The 19,190-nt window shown below is 47.2% G+C and overlaps 1 long non-coding RNA gene across 1 annotated transcript; it reads left to right on the forward strand.

Moving 5' to 3' along the window:
- The first annotated feature begins 1,827 nt into the window (after nucleotides 1–1,827).
- Nucleotides 1,828–13,931, forward strand: LOC143683779 (uncharacterized). Its single transcript, XR_013175647.1, has 3 exons — nucleotides 1,828–2,091; nucleotides 12,752–12,823; nucleotides 13,540–13,931. It is a non-coding gene; the product is annotated as an uncharacterized LOC143683779 (long non-coding RNA).
- The last annotated feature ends 5,259 nt before the right edge of the window (nucleotides 13,932–19,190 follow it).

The raw sequence follows: 19,190 nt of genomic DNA on the forward strand, positions 1-19,190 counted from the left end.
CATCACTCCAGAAAAAGAAATAGAAAGAAAAAACTCATACATACCATACCCCTTACCCCTCCCTCTCACTGACCACTAGTATTTCTGTCTACCCACTATATGTTACGTCTTGAAATTCTTAAATAATTTTTATAACAAGGACTCCGCCTTTTCATTTTGCACTGAGCCCTGCAAATCCTGCAGCTAGTCCAGGCAGTGCCACGGTTCCAAGCAAGGTCTTTGGGCCGAGACCGCCCTGAGTCCCAATCCCAGCTCCCTATGGCCTTGGGCAAGTGACTTAATTCCTCTGTGTCTCAGTTTCCTCATTTGAAAAACAGGAGTCACCTCTTAGTGGTGTTACGAATTTGAGCACTTCGTAATTACCACAGAGCAAATACCCCCTAATTTTGATATTTTTGGTTCTATAAAGTATTTAGCGCAGGTCGCAGCAGAAACCCCTCAATGCATGACCACTGTCAGAGGGGGGAAGACACAGGTCAGCGACCTACAGACCAGACCCTCGGCTGACAGCTCCTCCTCCGGGCCCTGCCTCCTCAGTATCTCTCTCAACAAGCAGAGCGAAACAAAGGCAAGCTCGTTTGAGAAGGAGCTCAGCTGGGATTTGCACGTGTGTCTTCTCCCCGTGGCACTGACCCCACAGAATAGGACATCGGGTCTGCCTCTCCGCGAGACAAACACCATTTGTCCCCGACCTGGGCCTGAACAGCTCTTCCCAGCAAGCCCTCGGGGACGGGAACGGCATGGGCGGCCTGTGAGCGTGGGCTTGTTCCTGCTGCCATCCAGAGGTACGTCTTGTTCTGGCGTTGCCATGGCAAAGCCAAACATCTGCCACAACAGAGGATGGCTGGCAGTGGGGTCTGGGTGAGCCGGGCGTGGATGGGCGGGGCCAGGGCCCGGCGCGACCTAGATGGGCGTGGTCTGGTGGGCGGGACCTAGATGGGCGGGATCTGGGTGGGCGTGGCCTGAGTGGCCAGGCACCGGGAGGCTGGGCTTGAGACAAGCAAATCCTAGAGCCAGAGAGTGATCTGGGAAACCTGACCAGACCCCACCTCCAAAACACACGCACGCACACACAGACACACACGCTATCTGGGGGCAAGTTGGCCTTCCCACAGGAAGGTTTCCCACAGGGAAGTTCCTAATTCTCCATTTTCTTCCTGGAGACAAGATCCCAAGAGCACAGCCCTGGCAGGACTTGGGCACTCCCGTTTCTTCTTGCCCTGGTCTGACTCCCAGCCACGCTCACGGAGCTAGCCTGCTGCCCAGCCTGCTCCCCAAATGGCATTTGCTTTCCTGGTGGCGATGGTTGGTTTTCCTAATTGCATGTTAAAATGCACCCACTGTAACAAAATCACTGTGATGTAAAGGAGAGACAGTAGCTGCACTTGTGATACGACCCAGGTACAGTGGCAGGGGTGCCACATAACACTAATTTATAAAGTGCTTAAAGAGTCCCAGTACCTGGCAAGGGCTATACATGTGTTTGTTAAATAAAATAATTGTCAAAACGATCCAATTTCATCCAACAAGTTGGCAACGTAGGTATTCATAACTTGGTGTACTACAAGAACAAACTGGGGTTAAGAGAGGGATTGTCAGCTTCTCAGGTCACATAATCGGGGTCCGATAGGAATTTGAATCCAGGTGCGCCCAGTGTCAAAGCTCTGAGCCCAGCATCCTCCTCCTTTCTGCTGCTCATTTCTTCTGTACCTCCTCTGGTCCCTTCCTCTCCTCAGGCCATCCTCAGCCCAGCCCTGACCTCATTCCCACTGGAGGCCCCAAGGGGCTGATATGAGGTCACAGAGCTGGCCCTCGACCCACTGCAGCCACACCCTGCGTGGCCTTTGGGGATTCTTCTCACTGCTTTGTTCTTCTTCCTGGGCTGTGAAGGTCAAGGCACTCCCTTCCTGTCCTCTCTTGGGCCTGGAGTTCTGTGACATCACACCTCTTCCCTCCCTGCCCACTCTCACTGCCCTGCGGTGGGGGCCTGGTTAGGATCATAAAATGAGTAATATGAGCTGGCATTTCATCAGCCGCATTGGACAAGGCGGGTATTGTCGTCATCATTTTTCAGAGAGAGTCCCAGAGAAGGTAACTAATTTGTCCAGGTTGTCCAGCTGGAAGGTAGAGAGAATTCCAGACCCACCTCTTCCAGGAAGACTTCCCTGACCTACTCCCTTCCACTAACCTGGAAGAGGTGGCTCTTCAGTCTGATTACCTCATGGGTGTAGCCAGGTCTGTGAGCCCCGTAAAGGTGGAGGCAAGGTCAGGTTTATTGTGTTATGTCCTCTGCCTGCCATAGTAGATGCACAATAAATATTTATTGAATGAGTGGATGGATGGATGAATGAATGAATAAATGAAGGAAGGAAGAAATGAATGAATGATAGGACTGGTCACTTTTCCCCTCTTGGTCCTTTAAAGGTTTGGAGGAGGCAGGCAGACCTGAGTCTAAGTCTTTCCTCTGCCACTTCCTGGCTGTGTGACCTTGGGCCAGTTACCTAATCTCTCTGAGCCTCTGTTTCCCCTCTCTGTAGAAGAAGGGTACGGTCTGTGGGGAGGATTGGAGATGACCTACAATGTCTGACACATAGCAGGTGATTAGTAAACAGCACGAAAGAGAGGAAATTCGGGCCCCAAAGTCAGGCTGCTTGTGTTCAAGTCTCAGCTCCAGCACTGACTGTGTGACCAAAGGCAAATCATTTCTCATCCCTGGATCCCACTTTCCAAGATATATCTCTTGAATTTTAATAGCTGTCATTACTCGGTTGTGGTGAGGATTAGACGAGACCGCCCCATAGTAAATTCTCTTTACACACAGACTTCTATGGTTTTGGGGTGAGCTCTTTCAGGGCAGGCATTTCTCCCACTTCCTCCACCTGACCCCAGGCACACAGTAGGTGTACAGATAGCTCAAGGAACTGAATCTCCATTTCTGCGACTGTTTGGCTGCAGGCTGGAAAGTCAGAACAGGTTCCCAGAACACCCTCCTCGCCCCAGGCAGATTCTCACCCACCAGGGAAAGTTTTTTCCCAACTCAGTTCCCAGCTAGGAGTGGAGAGCAGCCACAGCAGCCCTGTCGCTGCCTTGGTGCAGGGGGAGTGGCAGCTGCCCCACCTGGGAAGGGTCCCCACTAAGGACTGGAAAGGAGGCGGGAAAGGTCAGAGCAGGGGAGTGGAAGCCCCTCCAAAGTTAGCCCGACGTCCCAAGGGCACCAGTTCCTCAGACAGAATAACCCAACTGCTGGGTTCAGTCCCACCGCCGCCACTTCTGGCTGTGTAACTATGGGCACAGAACTCCACCTCTCTGAGTCGCCCTTTCCTTCGTAACACTATGGGTCTCCCAGGGTTGCTGGGAAGCAGGCCGAGTACAGCAAATAGTAAGTAGGTACTCTATAAAAGTCCATCAGATGTGGCCTCTCTCTCCAGCCAACACAATAAGCAAAATCACTGCCCTCTCCCGTCTACGTGGGACATGACGCCCAAGGGTGTGAACCTTCCTGGCAACGTGGGGCAGAAATCCTAGAATGAGCTGGGACTCAGTACCAAGGGATTGAGAAAACCTTCTCCGCCAAAAGGGGGAAGAGTGAAATGAGACAAAGTGGCAATGGCTGAGAGATTCCAAACAGAGTCGAGAGGTTATCCTGGAGGTTATTCTTACACATTAAGTAGATATCACGTTGTTATCCAAGATGTAATGGAGAGGCTGGAGGGAACTGCCTGAAAATGTAGAGCTGTGTTCCAGTAGCCATGTTTCTTGAGGATGATTGTATAATGATATAGCTCTCACAATGTGACTGTGTGATTGTGAAAACCTTGTGTTTGTGTCTGATGCTCCTTTTATCTATCTTGTCAACAGACGAGTAGAACATATGGAATAAAAATAAATAATAGGGGGAACAAATGTTAAGTTTAGTAGATTGAAATGCTAGTGATCAATGAAAAGGAGGGGTAAGAGATATAGAAAAAAATAGGGGAAACAAAGGTTAGAATATATTGGGTAGATGGAAATACTAGCAGTCGATGAGAGGGAGGGGTAAGGGGTAGGGTACGTATGAGTTTTTTCTATTTTCTTTTCATTTCTTTTTCTGAATTGATGCAAGTGTTCTCAGAAATGATCATGATAATGAATATACAACTATGTGATGATGTTGTGAGTTACTGATTATATACCAAGAATGGAATGATCATATGGTAAGAATGTTTATGTTTGTATGTGGTTATGTTTTAAAAAAATTTTTTTAATTAAAAAAAAAGGTTTTAAGGGAAAAAAAAAAAGTCCATCAGAGTTTTTGCCTTCCACAGATAGGGAAACAGGCCCAGAGAGGAGCAGCGATTTGTCCAAGTTCTGAGAATCCTTTTCTTGCCAGTCCCATCTGTAGCCTTAGCGATTCTCCTTGATTAACCCCAAACACAGCCTGCAGGGCTGGGTTTCTGGGGAGACCAGGGCCAGGAAGTCTCCCTTTTGGGGAGACAGAGTTGAGGCGGGGAGAGTGGAGAACATCAGTAGTCACTGCCCCAGTCGCTGAGGGCCCACTGTGTGATAAGGACATGGCTTGCTTTCTCTTTAAATCTTGGAGATGCCCTGAGAGCGGTGTATCATCAGCCCCATTCTACAGATAAAGAAACAGGCTCAGGCAGAGACGGGAAGTCCCAGCCCCATCGCTGCTCCTTCAATGTAGGAAGAGGCCGTAGCCAATCCAGGGACCCACTGCAGGCTCCGTGGTGGAGTGAGTTCTCTGCCTCTCCCCACCTTGGGTGCTGCCTGCATAAAAGCAGCAGTGTCTGGGCTTGGGGGTCATTAGAAACTCCCAAAGTGCAGGAGTGGGGAGCCTAGTCACCCTCATTCCAACCCCCCAGGTCAGGGAAGGCTCCCAGGCGTGCATTCTGATCTTGGGGGTGGCAGGTGGGGCCTGGGGTAGCTTCTGAGGCCCCTGGGACCAGGGCGGGCCAGGGGGTAGGGGTCCTGATGCAATCTCAGCCTGCTCTCCCCACCCCCCCACCCCCCCCCGCACCAGGCAGCCGGGGCCCCAGCAGTCGTCGACCCCCTCCAAGCCCTGCGGCTGCCCCTCGATGCCTGGTCCTGTGGCCTCCAGGTGCACAGTCTGCTGCGCAATCCCCCAGAGGGAGGCGTCTCAGCCTCAGATTCCCCAAGGGAGGGCTGGCCAGGCCAGTTCCAAGCTCTGACCTGAAGAAGGCAGAACTCGCCCCCACCCAAAAAGGTGAGCACCTTTGGGAGTCCCTCCCTCCCCTCTATTGGACCCACACATTCCAGGCACAGTTATTTTCCCGGGGCTCCATATTCTCAGTACTGCTGCCCACTTGCTGAGGGACTTCCGGCAACTCCTGGCCCACTCTGACCCCCAGTTTCCTTATCTCTGCCACCAGGATATTCCTTCTCGATCTTCCATCCCTAAACTCAAACATAAGACTTCAATTTTGTGGGAGGAGCGTGCCACTTGTAGTATTAAAATTAGAGTATGTCCTCCATTCCTAACCCCCACCCTCCCCGCCCCCACGGAAACTAGCTACAGAGCTTCTTCTGGTGTTTATAATATCTGATTATCACAATAGCATTCCCAGAGAGGTGCTGTTATCCCCATTTTGTTAATGTGAAAACTGAGGGTCCTATAGTGAGTGGATGAGAGTTGCACAAATGGAGTTTCGAACCACCCAGCCTGTCCTCGGTCAAAGCCCCCTGCTCTTTCCACTAAAAGTGCTGCCTCCCCAAATTACTTCCTTAAATTTCAAAAGGCTGGATTCTCAGGGGTCCTCGCTATAGCTCCCTGCGGCCACCTTCTTGTATTATCTTGAGAACTGGGGAGCATCGGTGCGGGGCAGCCTGTGTGGACCCCATGACCCAAAGCTTTCCAAACAAAGTGGAGGGGACTCCCCTTGGAAGTCTAACAGGGACCGCTGATTTGGGTGTCAAAGAGTGAGGTGGAGAGGTGGGGGTTGTGTGAGGAGTTGGAGGTGGGAAAGAGTGAGGGAGTCGGAGAGCACAGTTGGCGCAAAGGCTCACGGGTGAGGGCCAGTGCTAATGGCTTCCACAAACCCGAAGTAACCAGTATAGCAGGTAGCATCTGGGGCCGGGGTGGTGGGCAGGGACTTGGGAGCCATTGTCAGAACTGTACACTTCATCCTGAGAGCACTGGGAGCCATGGAGAGACTGCTAACTGTAGAAGGACGTGGTCGACTTTTCCCTACAGATTTGCACTGTCCAATATGGTAGCCTCTAGCTACAGGGTGCATTTAAATTAAGTGAATGAAAATAAAATTAATTGAAAAACTCAGTGGCTCAGTTACACTCACCACATTTTGAATGCTCAGTAGCCACATGGGGCTACCATATTGGACTGTAAAGACAGACAACATTTCCATAATTGCAGATAGTTCTTTGGATAACACTGGGCCAGAGAGAGTACACAAGTGCTGGGTGGAAAATGTTTTGTGGAGAGGGAGATGAGTAAAGCTAGAGTTCCAGGACCCAGTGAGAGATGTCAGTGGCCAGTGCCTAGCATGGTACCTGGAAGACAGTAAGTGCTCAATAAAATGCCCATGGAATGGATGAATGGCCTGGATTCGAGTGGAGATGGTAGGGATGGAGATAAGAGGATGATTTCAGCAGGACTTCAGGAGGTTCAAGTGATAGGCCTTGGGAACCGGCTGGAAGAGTCAGGGTTGGTACTTCAGTTCTGGCTTGGGCAGTGAGTGGAAAGGTGGACCAGTGCCTGAGAAGGGAACAATGAGGGAGGCAGTTTGGGAGTGGGGGAAGAGGCCGGGCTCATGTCTCAAGTGCGTGAGGAACAGCCACATGGAGATTTCCAGGACACCATTGGATGTTGGGGCCTGGAACCAGCAGAGAGATGTGGGCTGGGCAGAGATCTGGGAATGGATGGATTCACCCAAGAGAGAATGTCAAGTGCAAGAAGAAAGGGGCAAAGAAGGAGGCCTGAGGATGCCAGCATTTGAGAAGTGGCCAGAGGAGAGGGAGCAAGACAGGAGGAAAGTGTAGGACCATGGGGGCGGGCCTGCAAACCAGAAGAGGGAGCCCTGGGTCCAGGCCTTAGGAGGTTGTTGGCAACTGCAGAAAGAGAAGTTTCAGGACGTGGAGGAGAAAGACGCCAGCACACAGGAGGCCAGGGGAACCTGAAGTGAAGAAGAGGAGATACCCAGTGGCTACAGCTCTTGAACAGTTTGCCTGGGAAGAGGATGGAGGCTGCTACTGAAGGGAGATGGGGAGTAGGGGGAAGGAATTTTTTTCCTTGAGATGGGAACAACTTGAGCCTGTTCACAGTCTGATGGGAAATAGAGAGGGGAGGTTGAAGACTAAGGGGAGGAGCTGGTGTAATTAAGTGATGCTCCAAAAATGCTGCTTGTAGCATGCTTGACAGTCGACACCGGTTCTTATAGCTGCTGTTCTCAACACCAGAGCAAAGCTGATCTGTCTTCTTATTTGTCTCCATTTCAGGGATGAAGAAACTGAGGCTCAGAGTGATTCAGCAATTTGCCCATGGCCATGGGCATCATTTTTCTAATCTGCACAAAGCTCCATCTAGACCAGCAGGGTTTGTCTTGAATATAGCTTCCCACTCATTCACTCCAGGGTGCATCCCCCCAACTGTCTCTCCTTCCTGGATGAACAAACCGCAATGTGATGAAATGCACCATTAATTCCCAAATGGGAATAGCTTAGACAGGGGGGGAAAAAAAACTAAACTAAACTAAACAGCATGAGACGCTGCTCCTGTTACTGTGGCTATTTCCAAATTTACAGCTGGAGCATGCTGCTATCATCTTGTTCCCGAATATGGCCTTTTGTGCATTTGCAGTAATATAATTCTGGCAGCCAATTATTATGCTCTTATTGAGTGCCAGGCACTTTTCATAAGAGGTCAGCCCAGTTACGCTCCCCTTTTTAAGGCAAGGAAATGCAGGCCCAGAGAAGTGGAGTGACTTACTTGTGATCACCCAGAAAATTTTTGGCAAAGGACGAAGTCAAGACAGGGTCTGTTTGTCTCCAAAGCCTGTGTGCATTTGCCAAACTGCTTAATCAGTGTAAAATCATAACAGAACGCCTTGCTGTCTTTCTCTGTCACATGTGACTTGCTTGGTGGAGGTGGGGGAGGAATTAGCATCCCATCCTTACACCTGATTAGCCTCTTCTCCCTTAAGGATGTCATTGTCTCAGGACCTGGGAAAGGACCTGGCTTGACCTGCAGGGATATTGCAGCAATCTGGCTTAAAGAAACCTGGCATTTGCAACCTGAAAAAGCTTTTTGAGAGACGGGAGCCTTAGGGAACTAGGGACAGATGGAGTCATAGATTTCTTCCAGAAAGGGTCTCATTTTCTTTGCAGTTCCTGGATAATTAATGTGTTTGGGGTCAAGAGAATGGCTGGTCATTTCCCACTGTACTAGTGGAGGGGAAGGGGGCTGGAGTGAAGGTCTGTTTCTAATCCACAGGGGAAAAAAGATACCCTACCCCCATGGCCTTTCCTTGCCCTGGGCACTTTCGAGGACCCTCAGTGTCCTAATCAGTGATGGTTAAGATTAAAAAGGGTGGATGAGAGCAGATCTCTGCAATGTAGCCAGGGGGCCTTGTAACTTGGAATCAAACTAGGTAGCTGGCTGCTAAGCCTGTTAAAAAGACAGCCTGGTTAAAAATTTATTTCACCCATATGTGTACTCAGAAACCCAAACGCTCGGCTTCCATTTTCTGAGGTGGTGGTGGTGAGGGGGGGATTGAGGAGAAAGCAATCCCAGCTAGATGGATTTATAAATGAAGAGCCTACTGCTTTCCTTCCTTCCTTTGATCCTGTGACTTGGCTCTTGTTTTAGTCTGCTAAAGCTGCCAGAAAGGCAGCATACCACAAATGGGTTGGCTTTTATAAAGGGGGTTTATTAAGTTACAGATTTAGAGTTCTAAGGCCATATAAATGTCCAAACTAAGGCATCCAGAGAAAGATAACTTGACTCAAGAAAAGCCAATGGCATCCGTAACACTTCTGTCAGCTGGGAAGTCACCTAGCTGGACCTTTAGCTTCTGGTTTCAAACAGCTTCCCTGGGGGCTTTTCTTTCTGCATCTCCAAAAGTCTCTGCCTCTGTTGGCTCCAAGCTTTTTCCAAAATGGTTCCCTCTTCAAGGACTCCAGTAAGCAGATTATGACCCACCTTGAATGGACAGGCCATTTGGAAACCACTTAATCCAAAGGTCCCATCCTAAACGATTGGTCTGTCTCCACACGATTGGATTAGGAGAAAGACCATGGCTTTTCTGGGGCACATGACAGTCTCAAACCAGCACATTCCATCCTCTGGACCCCCAAAGGGCATTCTTTTTGCTCAGATGCAAAATGCATTCATTCCATCACGATATCACAAAACCTTAAACTATTTCAGTAACAATACAAATGCAATACGAAGTCAGAAACAGTACAAAATCTCATCAAAATCAGTTACAGCCATGGTCTGTCCTCAGGCAAATTTCTCCTCTTGTTCTGGACCTGTAAAACTCAGAATGAGTTGTGTGCTGCCAAAATACAAAAGAGGGACAGTCACAGGATAAACACTCCCATTGCCATAGGGAGAAATTGGAAGGGACATAGGGGTCACTGGACCCAAACGGTTCCAGAAACCTGCAGGGCAAACTCCATTTCCAGTTCTGGCTTTTCTGGCTTGCTTAGCATGTCATGGGAAGGCACATGCCAACGTCTGCTGGGCTGTGGTTCCTGTCGACTCTTTCAGCTCCTGGCATCTCCTGGGGCTTCTGCATCTCCAGACCTCTGTATCTCTGTCAGCTTTGAAGCAACTTCAAAATGTTTCCGCTTTTGAAGGACTGCAGTAAACTCATCAAGACCCACTTTGAATGAGTGGAACCACATCTTCATCTAATCAAAAGGCCACACCATGGAAACAATCAAATCAAAAGACGTCCATCCTAAACAATAGGTCTGCCCCCACGAGATTGGATCAGGAAAAGAACATGGGTTTTCTGGAGTGCATTCCAGCACATTTGCTCTTCGTATGTTCCTCCCTGGATATAACCATTGCTAAAAGGGTGGTATGTGTCTTTCTAGGCCTTTCTCTGGGCATCTGCTATATACCATCACTGTTCCACTGTGTTCCTATGCTGGGATTGGCTTAGTCTCATATAGCTGGACATATAGGTTGCTTCCAATATTTTTTTTTTTGCTATTACAAATAATACTGTGATAAACATCTTTGTGCCTAAAGCTTTTGGAGCGTCTTCATCTTTCCTTAGGCCACTGTGCTGGTCTGAATCTGTGGTGGACCCCAGAAAAGCCATGCCCTTTGATCCTCATTCAATATTGCTGGGTGGGAGCATTTTGATTGTTTCCATGAAGATGTGACCCACCCAATTGTGGGTGGTAACGTTTGATTAGATGCTTTCCATGGAGGTGTGTCTCCACCCACTGAAGGTGGAGTTGCTTGCTGGAATCCTTTAAAAGAGGAAACATTTTGGAGAGAGTCCCTTTTGGTAGAGCCACGTGAAAGCCAGCAGACGCTGCCATGTTCGCCATGTGCCCTTCCAGCTGAGAGAGAAACCCTGAACTTCATCTGCCTTCTTGAACCAAGGTATCTTTTCCCGGATGCTTTAAATTGGACATGTCTATTGACTTGTTTTAATTGGGACATTTTCTTGGCCTTAGAACTATAAACTAGTAACTCATTAAATTCCCCTTGTTAAAAGCCACTCTGTTTCTGGTATATTGCATTCCAGCAGCTAGCAAACTAGAATAGCCAGAGTCTCAGAAATGCCATCATTCCTCCAAGATACTCCACAATTCCCACCTCCTGGAATCCACACTCTTGCGCAGTCCCCTTCCATACTGAATCAGGGCTGGCCAGAGTGGACAGTAGAATATGGCAGACATTGCCATGTGTCATAGCAAGGTCGTTTCAAGGCCAGGTCATAAAGAGCATTACCGCTTCTGCCTTGATCTCTTGAATGTTTGAATCCGGGGAGGCCAGTCACCATGGCATGAGGACACTTGAAGAGCCTATGGATGGGTCCACCCGAAGTGGAACTGAGCACCCCCTCAATAGCCAGCACTCACTAGTCAACCTTGCGAATGAACCATGTTGGGGTAGTTGTGGAAGTCTCAGTCCAGCTTTTAGATGGTGCAGCCCCAGCTTTCATCTGACTGCAACCTCGTGAGAAGCCCTAAAGCCAAAACTACCCAGCACCACCCAGCTAGGTTGCTCCAAAATTCCTGACCTATAGGAACCATTAGAGATGATAAATGATGAGATGGTTAGCTCATGTGTCAACTTGGCCAGGGGAATGGCACTCAGTTGTCTGATCAAGCAAGCCCTGGCCTAACTGTTACTGTGAGGACATTTCCTGGAATTAAATCTTTAGTAAGTTGATTGCATCTATGGCTGATTGCATCTACAATCAACTGAGGACTTTTCCTTCAGCAATGAGGGATATTTCATCCGATCAGTTAAAGTCTGTGAAAGGAGAAGTGATGACTTCAACAGTCAGAAGAGAGAATTTTCATCTTTACTTTAGCCAGCCAGCTTCTCCTGGGGAATTCATCATAAACTTTCATACGAGTTCCCAGCTTTCAGCCTGTCCTAGAGAATTTGGACTTGTGCACCCCCATGGTTGTAAGAGACAACTTCATAAAATCCCACAATATTTACAGATGTCTCCTGCCAGCTGTTTCCCTAGAGAACCCTGACTAATACAAATGAATTTGCCGTTTTAGAACGATACTGTTTTGGGGGACCTGTTTCACGGCAATCTATACCAAATGTAAGTAAGTGGGTCAATGACAAGAATGCTTTTAAAAGAGACTCATGCTGAAGAATGCATTTTTTTTTCCCCTTTTTCATATCGCCAGACTGTCAGTTCTTGTTTTGACACGTAACTGGCCTACGTGATCTCACTTGACTTCCTGATAGGGCTTCCTGTCAGCTCTGAGGTTGTGGGTGTGTTTGGAAAGCTCCAGGCTTAATCACCTTCCCTTTTCATGCTGTGTCCAAATGAAGGAAGTTTTTAAATTTGTGGCCATGAGCACTTCCAGGGTGGGATGTTCACAGCTAAGCCATGTAATAGACCCAAACTGGGCAGGAAAAAAAAAAAAAAGCCTGTTTTAAGTTCATTGCTCCTTTCTTTCATTTGATTCTCAAAACCTCAATAAGGAATATAAGCCAGAACATCTGGCTTATGAAGAAGTAATTCATCAGAGGCCATATAACTGGAATAAGGGTCACGGTGAGAAAGTCAACTTCTATTTCTCTGGCTCATATAGTTAAAAGATCCCCCCACATGATTCACAAGCCCAGGGCACCTGAATGTACACTTGGGGAAATAGCTAGGGTTTCATTCATTCAATCATGAATATAGTCATTAAATAGTTTTTTAGCCTCCCAGATACTGTTGAGCTTTGGGAAAACACTATGTGAAAGTCATAGTGTCTTTGTGCTTGAGGCTTTTTGCAGATGCAACAAAATACAGTAAACATAGTAAAAAAAAAAAGACCACGGAGGTTGAAGTTTGTATGAGGTTCAAATCCCAACTCTACCATCCACAAGCTGTGTGACCTTGGATAAGTTTCTGGATGTCTCTGAGCCTTAGTTTCCTCTCGTAAAAGAGAGGGTAATAACTGCATTGGTCTCATAATGATGTTTTGAGAATTAAATGTGATATCATCTGAAATGGTTAGTATGGCGCCTAGGGCATTGCACATGCTTAACAACTACTGGGTTTTTTATTGTTAGCAGGGAGATGTCCCAGCATGCCTTGAAATGATCCCAAGTCACAGAACCAATCAGACTGCCATTTGAATCCCAGTAAGTGCCCTCGTTCAAATGACTTCACCACTCTGAGGCTGTTTTTTATTTTTTAAGTTAGAGCATTCCCTATACCTGCCTCTTACCCACAGTTTTCCCTATTATTAACATTTTGCCTTAGTGTGATAGCTTTGTTACAGTCGATGTAACCATATTATTACAATTATACTAACTGTACCCCATATTTACATTAGTTTTACTCTTTGTATTGCACAGGGCTGTGGGCTTTTCTTTCCCCTGCTAACTTATATACAACCTAAATGTTCCCATTTTATCCATTTTCAGATATACAATTCAGTGGTGTTAATCACTTTCATAAAGTTCTGCCTCCATTGCTATCACCCATTGTCAGGTTCAGTTTCCTCATCTGTAGCATGAATCTAACCAAATGTACCTGGACAGAGACTTGCAGTACTTGGTCACAGTTTTCTATCAATGGGGAATATGATCCCCAAAAGTAATTGCAATTGCAATACAGTACGATAAACACTATAGCAGAGTCTTTACTATGGGTTTTGAGACTTGGGTACAATTTCTGAGAAATCATCTGCAATCTATTTGTTCAGCTAAGGCCTTTTATAAAACAACAACAACTTTAATTTGCATTTATCACGAATTTATGCCCGAGCCATAAGTTTTTGCTTCTTCAGTTTCTTCTGGGATACCTTTTTCTTCTGTGCCAACTTCTGGTTTAGGAACGATTTGTTCTTTTTCAGGAAGGATCCCTCCATGTGGCAAGGTTTTCTCACATCTGGAGGTTAATCCGACCATGAGCTCTGTAAAGCCTGCAGCATCTTAGGGATTTTGTTCTCCTAGATGTGCTCAATGGCCAGAGAATCGACATCTAAATCCTTAAGTTCAGCATTACTCGCTGCATTTGTAAGCATGTGCAACAAAAATCCAGCGCTTTTCTTTGGGCCGCTGATCCTGCATCCAGCCCCACCGCTTGGCCTGGGCACACCTGCCAAAGCCGCCGTTCTAATTATGGAATGGCACCCATTGCTTCTGTAAAGTGACATCTTGCAGATACTTGGTGGCTTTTCAAATATGCAAACCCTTGATGGCCTGGCCAGTTTCTCAAGTGATCTTAAAGTAAACATGAAGAGTTGAGCCTCTTGATTTGCATGATTTTTCTGAGTCAAGTCAACAGCGAGCCGTTTTCAGAGAGCACCTCGGGCCACCGACAGGGAAGAGCTGCAGCTGGATCTTGAACAAGTCTGTATGTGACTTAGGGGCAGGAAGTCTGGCCTGCAGAGGCCAGGCCCTGGGGGGTGGACAGATAGTCCGGGAAGTTCCAGGAGCAATGGTGGTTCTATTAGTTTTGCGGCTTTTAAAAAGGGAATTTAATAAGTTACAAGTTTACAGTTCTAAGGCCATAGCTATGTTTTAAGTAAGGCATCCAGAGAAAAATACCTTGGCTCAAGGAAGGCTGATCTGGGAAGGCATGTGGTTGGCATCTGCTGGTTGTTGTTTTGGATTCTGTTGCTTCCAGCTTCTGCCTCTCTAAGCACCTGTGAGGCTTTACTTAGTTTCTCTGGGACACAACTCTGGGTTCTGGCTTGCTTAGCATCTCATGGGAAGGCACATGGTGACGTCTGAAGGGCTCCACCTGTGTCTAGGCATCTGCTCTCTCTGCTGGCACTCCAGGCATCTCCAAACATCCATGTCTCTGTCAGCTCTGAAGCAACTGTGCTCTCTCTCTCTCTCTCTCTTTTTTTTTTTTTTTTGACATGGGCAGGCACCGGGAATTGAACCCGGGTCTCTGGCACGGCAGGCGAGAACTCTGCCACTGAGCCACCATGGCCCACCCAGCAACTGTTCTCTTAACATCCGCATCAGCTCTGAGCTTTCTCCAAAATGTTTCCTCTTTTAAAGGACTCCGGTAAACGAATCCAGACCCATCCTGAACGGGCAGGGCCATATCTCCATCTCACCAACAGGCCACACTCACAACTGGGCATACCACATCCTCCTGGAGATAATCTCATCAAAGGGTGACAGTCACAACCGGGAGTGCCATACCGGTGTGGAGACAAGCTAATCAAAAGAGTTTCCACCCTACACTATTGAATCAAGATTAAAGGACATGGCTTTTCTGGGGTACACAACACTTTCAAACTGGGACAGTTATTACAAATCTGCAGACCAGGATCTAAAATTCAGCTCTAATTAATTCAGTTTTTGATCAGGGTACTCTTTAAGCCTTGGTTTTCTCATCTGTAAAATGGTATTGATGATGATAGCTGGCAGGTACTGAGTGCCCTCTGTGTGCCAGGCATTGTTTTAAGTGCTTTACATTCAATAACTCATTTAGCCTTCATAACAGCCCCATGAAATAGTTACTATTATATCCTCATTTTCCAGACGAGGTGAGGAAGTGACAGAGAGATCACTTACTAGATCACTAGCTGGTAAATGACAAACCAAGATTTAAACTTAGGCAGTCTGAGCCCCCAGCCAGGGTCCTTAATTTTTAACTCTGCTGCTCTGTAGCCATGTGACTGGGCTTGGGGGAGGATAACATCAGGCAATGCATGTCACATGTCTAACCCAGGGTCTGCCACATAGACATGCTCTGTAAAGGGAGCTGCTGGGTGTTGTAGCTATTCTTATGCCATCTCGTCCAAGGAGACTGGGCAAGATGTATGAATTTTTTCATTCATACATCTTCTATTAAGGTCATACATCCACGGCCCCCCTTGCTGGCTGACAGAGCCAGTGGCAAGGACGTAAAGGAGCCTATTGAGTCTTTGAGGGTCTCCCAGGGAATGGTGAGCTCTAGAAGAGGCTACATCCTCTGCTTGCTATGTGCAGTGTCCACCCCATGCACTTTCTCCACAGACCTTCTGAGCAGCTGATGACAGGCCCAGTGAACCCCCAGGCAGAAACTGTAGGACAGCCATCACCCCACCAGCTGTCTCACCAATGCTCAGTTCTGCTTCACGAGACTGAAAACAGCAGAAGGAGCCTCAATGCATGGCGTAGGGGAAATAGGCTGAGTGGTGACTCTGTGGCCTCAGACAAACCTCGTTTTGCTCAACTCTAAAATGGGTGCATAGGGTCTATGGATCAGTCAGCTATCGCTGTGTGACAAACCAACCCAAAGTGTAGGGGCTTCAAATTTCAAACATTTATTTAGCTCACCATTTTGGCATTGGCTCAGCCCTGGGCTTGCTCTCATATCTGTGGTCACCTGGAAGGTCATAGTGGCTGAAGCCACTATTGGGTTGCAAGCCCTCACTCACCTGTCTGGTGGTTGGCGGTCATGGAATATGACAAAAAAGTGCAGCTGGGTCTTGGGACTCTCATCTTCCAGCAGGCTAGCTTGGATTTTTTTCACACGGCAGCTGGGATCCAAGCGCAGCAAGAGATAGCAAGCTCCATGTGCAATCACTTTGGAGCCTGTGTATACATCATATTTGCTAATGCGTCATTGGCCAATTCTCATCCCGTGCTCATGCCCAGTATCATCATGGGAATGCACAACCACCAGGTGAGGCTAGAGGGAGGGAAATAATTGGTTGACCATTTTTACAATCTACCGGACTCCCTGGCAGAGTTATTGTGAAGAACATATGAAAAGTGACAAGGTTTTGAGTAGTAATAAAAATAATAGCAAACATTTATTGGCACAGAGTAGGAACTCAAATCACGTTGGACAAACAACACTGACTTCTTCATAGGAGAGGAAACTGATTCAGAGGGGTTGTGTAACTTACCCAGGGTCACACAGCTAATTAGTGGAAGAGCTGGCATTCAAAACCCAGAGCTGTCTTATCCCAAAGTCCACGCACACACCTTCCCAGCATGTGCGATTCAGTTCTAACGTTGGTAGGAATTGACAGAAGACTCTGTCTGGGTTACAAGCCCGGTTTCTCCCTTCCCACCATGAAGGTTTGATCTTGTTTAAAAGAAATCCGCTGTTTTGCATAACACTGTATTCTAGGATCAAGCAGAGCTGAGCCTGGCACAGAGTGGAAACCAGAGAGCATTTGTTTAAATAAAAGACAATGCCACCTATTCCCATAAGAATTTAAGACGTGAAGGGAGAGCTGCCCTGGCACCCACACTATAAATCATTTCCTTCTACTACTAACGAACTCAGAGGCAAGAAGATAAGTTTCAGGGCTTATGTTTTCCCAGCTCAGCTTTCCTCTGGGAAAAGCCATTTCTCGCCTCTCGGAAAAGGAGGTTACACTTTGCTTGGGGAGAAACGATACATTCTTATGCCTACCTCTTCCTCTGGGAAAGGGAAAAGCTGATGGGACTGTGATCAACATCTGTAAAGAAAAAGGAAACAAGTTCCAAACCACCTGAAGGAGGAACTGGTGTGTCCCAGAGACAGGCCTGGTGTGATTCATCTTGGCATCATCAGGGATTCTCAACTCCGCAGGGAAGTGAGATGGCCTCGAGGCTCTGAGGGCAGTTCCTGAAGCTGGGTGGTGGGGCCTTGGGTACTTATTCCATCTGCGTTTCTGCTTTTCTTTGTATCTGGAAATTTCTGTGCTTTTTAAAAAACAGCGATAAGTCAGTAACGGTGGGGGGTAAGAGTGTCAGGTCTGAGGTCAGAAATGTGGTGTGATTTCTGATTCTGCAGTTTACTAACTACGTCATCTCAGGTCTCTTCCCCTCCTGCAGCCTCGGTTTCCTCTTCTGTAAAATGGGGCTGTTAACAGAACTTTCTCCTAGAATTGTTGTGAGGCTTAAATGAGATCCTGCCTGTAAAGCCCAGTAAGGGCTCGATATCTGAGCCAGGGTTTCTCCAGTCTCAGCACTATTGACATTTGGGGCTGGATAATTCTTGCTGGGTTGGGGGGGGGGGTGCTGTTCTGTGCATTGCGGGATGTATAGTGGCTTCCTTGGCCTCTACTGTTGCATGCCAGTATCTCCCTTCTAGTCTTGCACTGGAATTGTGTGTGTGTATGTGTGTGTGTGTGTGTGTGCTGCATGGTGGGGTCACATTTCATTCTTTTTCCATGTGAGTCTCCCGTTATTGCAGCACCATTTGTTAAATATTTTGTTTGTTTTTGTTGGTTTCTTTGTTTGTTTGTTTGGGAAGGGCATGGGAATCGAACCCGGGTCTCCCCCGTGGCCAGGTGAGAATGCTACCACTGAGCCACCCTCACACTCCCCTCCTTTCTAGTCTTGACAACTAAAAATGTCTCCAGACATCGTCAAGTGTCTCTAGGAGGAGTGGGGAGTGTGCAGAATTGCCCCAGGCTGAGGACCACCGGCTGAAGCCTTTTTTGTTATTAATTGGCAATAATTCCCTCTCCATATGAAGGTGAACTAGCCAGGTTGGGTCTTTGGGGCTGCCATGCAACCCTATGCAGACCATCCAAGTGGCTACAAGCTTCATTACCTCAGCAATGAGATTTATGTGGATGAGATTTTTTTTTTCTGCCAAGATTCATTTTTAAATTAAAAAAAAATATGCCTAGGAACATCATCTGGAAATTCTTCCAGCTGGGGTTCTGCTGAAGCTATCAAAGGGCAACACTGGACTTGAGGTCTTCATATAACCCCTTGAATTTAAGGAATTCCTTCCCCCCTTAAAAAAATAAACTTTTCTGATTTCAAACCATAGAATTTACATTGCAGGAAAATCAGAAGATACGAAACCGGAAATGTAAAAAGAAAATTTACTCATAAATGTAATTCTATTACCCAGAGATAAATTCTGTTATAACATTTGCATTTGTGTGTATATTTTATAAAAATAAGACATGTTGTTTTCTGACCTGCTTTTTACATCTGATGGTACATCCAGGACATCTCTACGTATTACAATGTATTAAATATCCTCCACATTCTTTTTTTTGTCTTTTTGCTGCTTAAAAACCTCAGAAGCCTTTCATGAAGGAGACCCGGGCTTGATTCCCAGACCATGAACTCTCTCTAAAAAAAAACAAAAAAACACAACCTCGGGGGCTCCCAGTGGCCGGCCAATAGTCAGGCTTCACAAAGAAACAGGCTGAGGCCACACTCCCTGTATCCTGTAAAACCACAGTCTTTTATGGGTGTTACCTGGACATGTGGAGGTTGGAGTAACCAGATCTCATGAAGAGGATAGAGGTTGGGTACCGGGAGTCATTTTGGCCTCCAGGATCAGGTACAGACCATTTTAACTGCTGTTCATTCCCTCCAATGCTTAGCCTCATTTATCCTAGCATAGCCCTCATTGACGGCCTTTCTTTCCATTAATTACACTCGAATGTATCTACCCATCTCCTCTTTTTGAACAACAAGGGTTGTTGCCATAGCTCACAGTGGTGTGATAAGCATCCTTATTCATCTAGTGTTGCCTGTGAGCATGATGATGGCCTCAGGAGAAGATTTTAGGAGTGGGATTCCTGGGCCCAGGTAG

The sequence above is a fragment of the Tamandua tetradactyla genome, chromosome 5 (assembly GCF_023851605.1).
Source record: "Tamandua tetradactyla isolate mTamTet1 chromosome 5, mTamTet1.pri, whole genome shotgun sequence".
Lineage (NCBI taxonomy): Eukaryota > Metazoa > Chordata > Mammalia > Pilosa > Myrmecophagidae > Tamandua > Tamandua tetradactyla.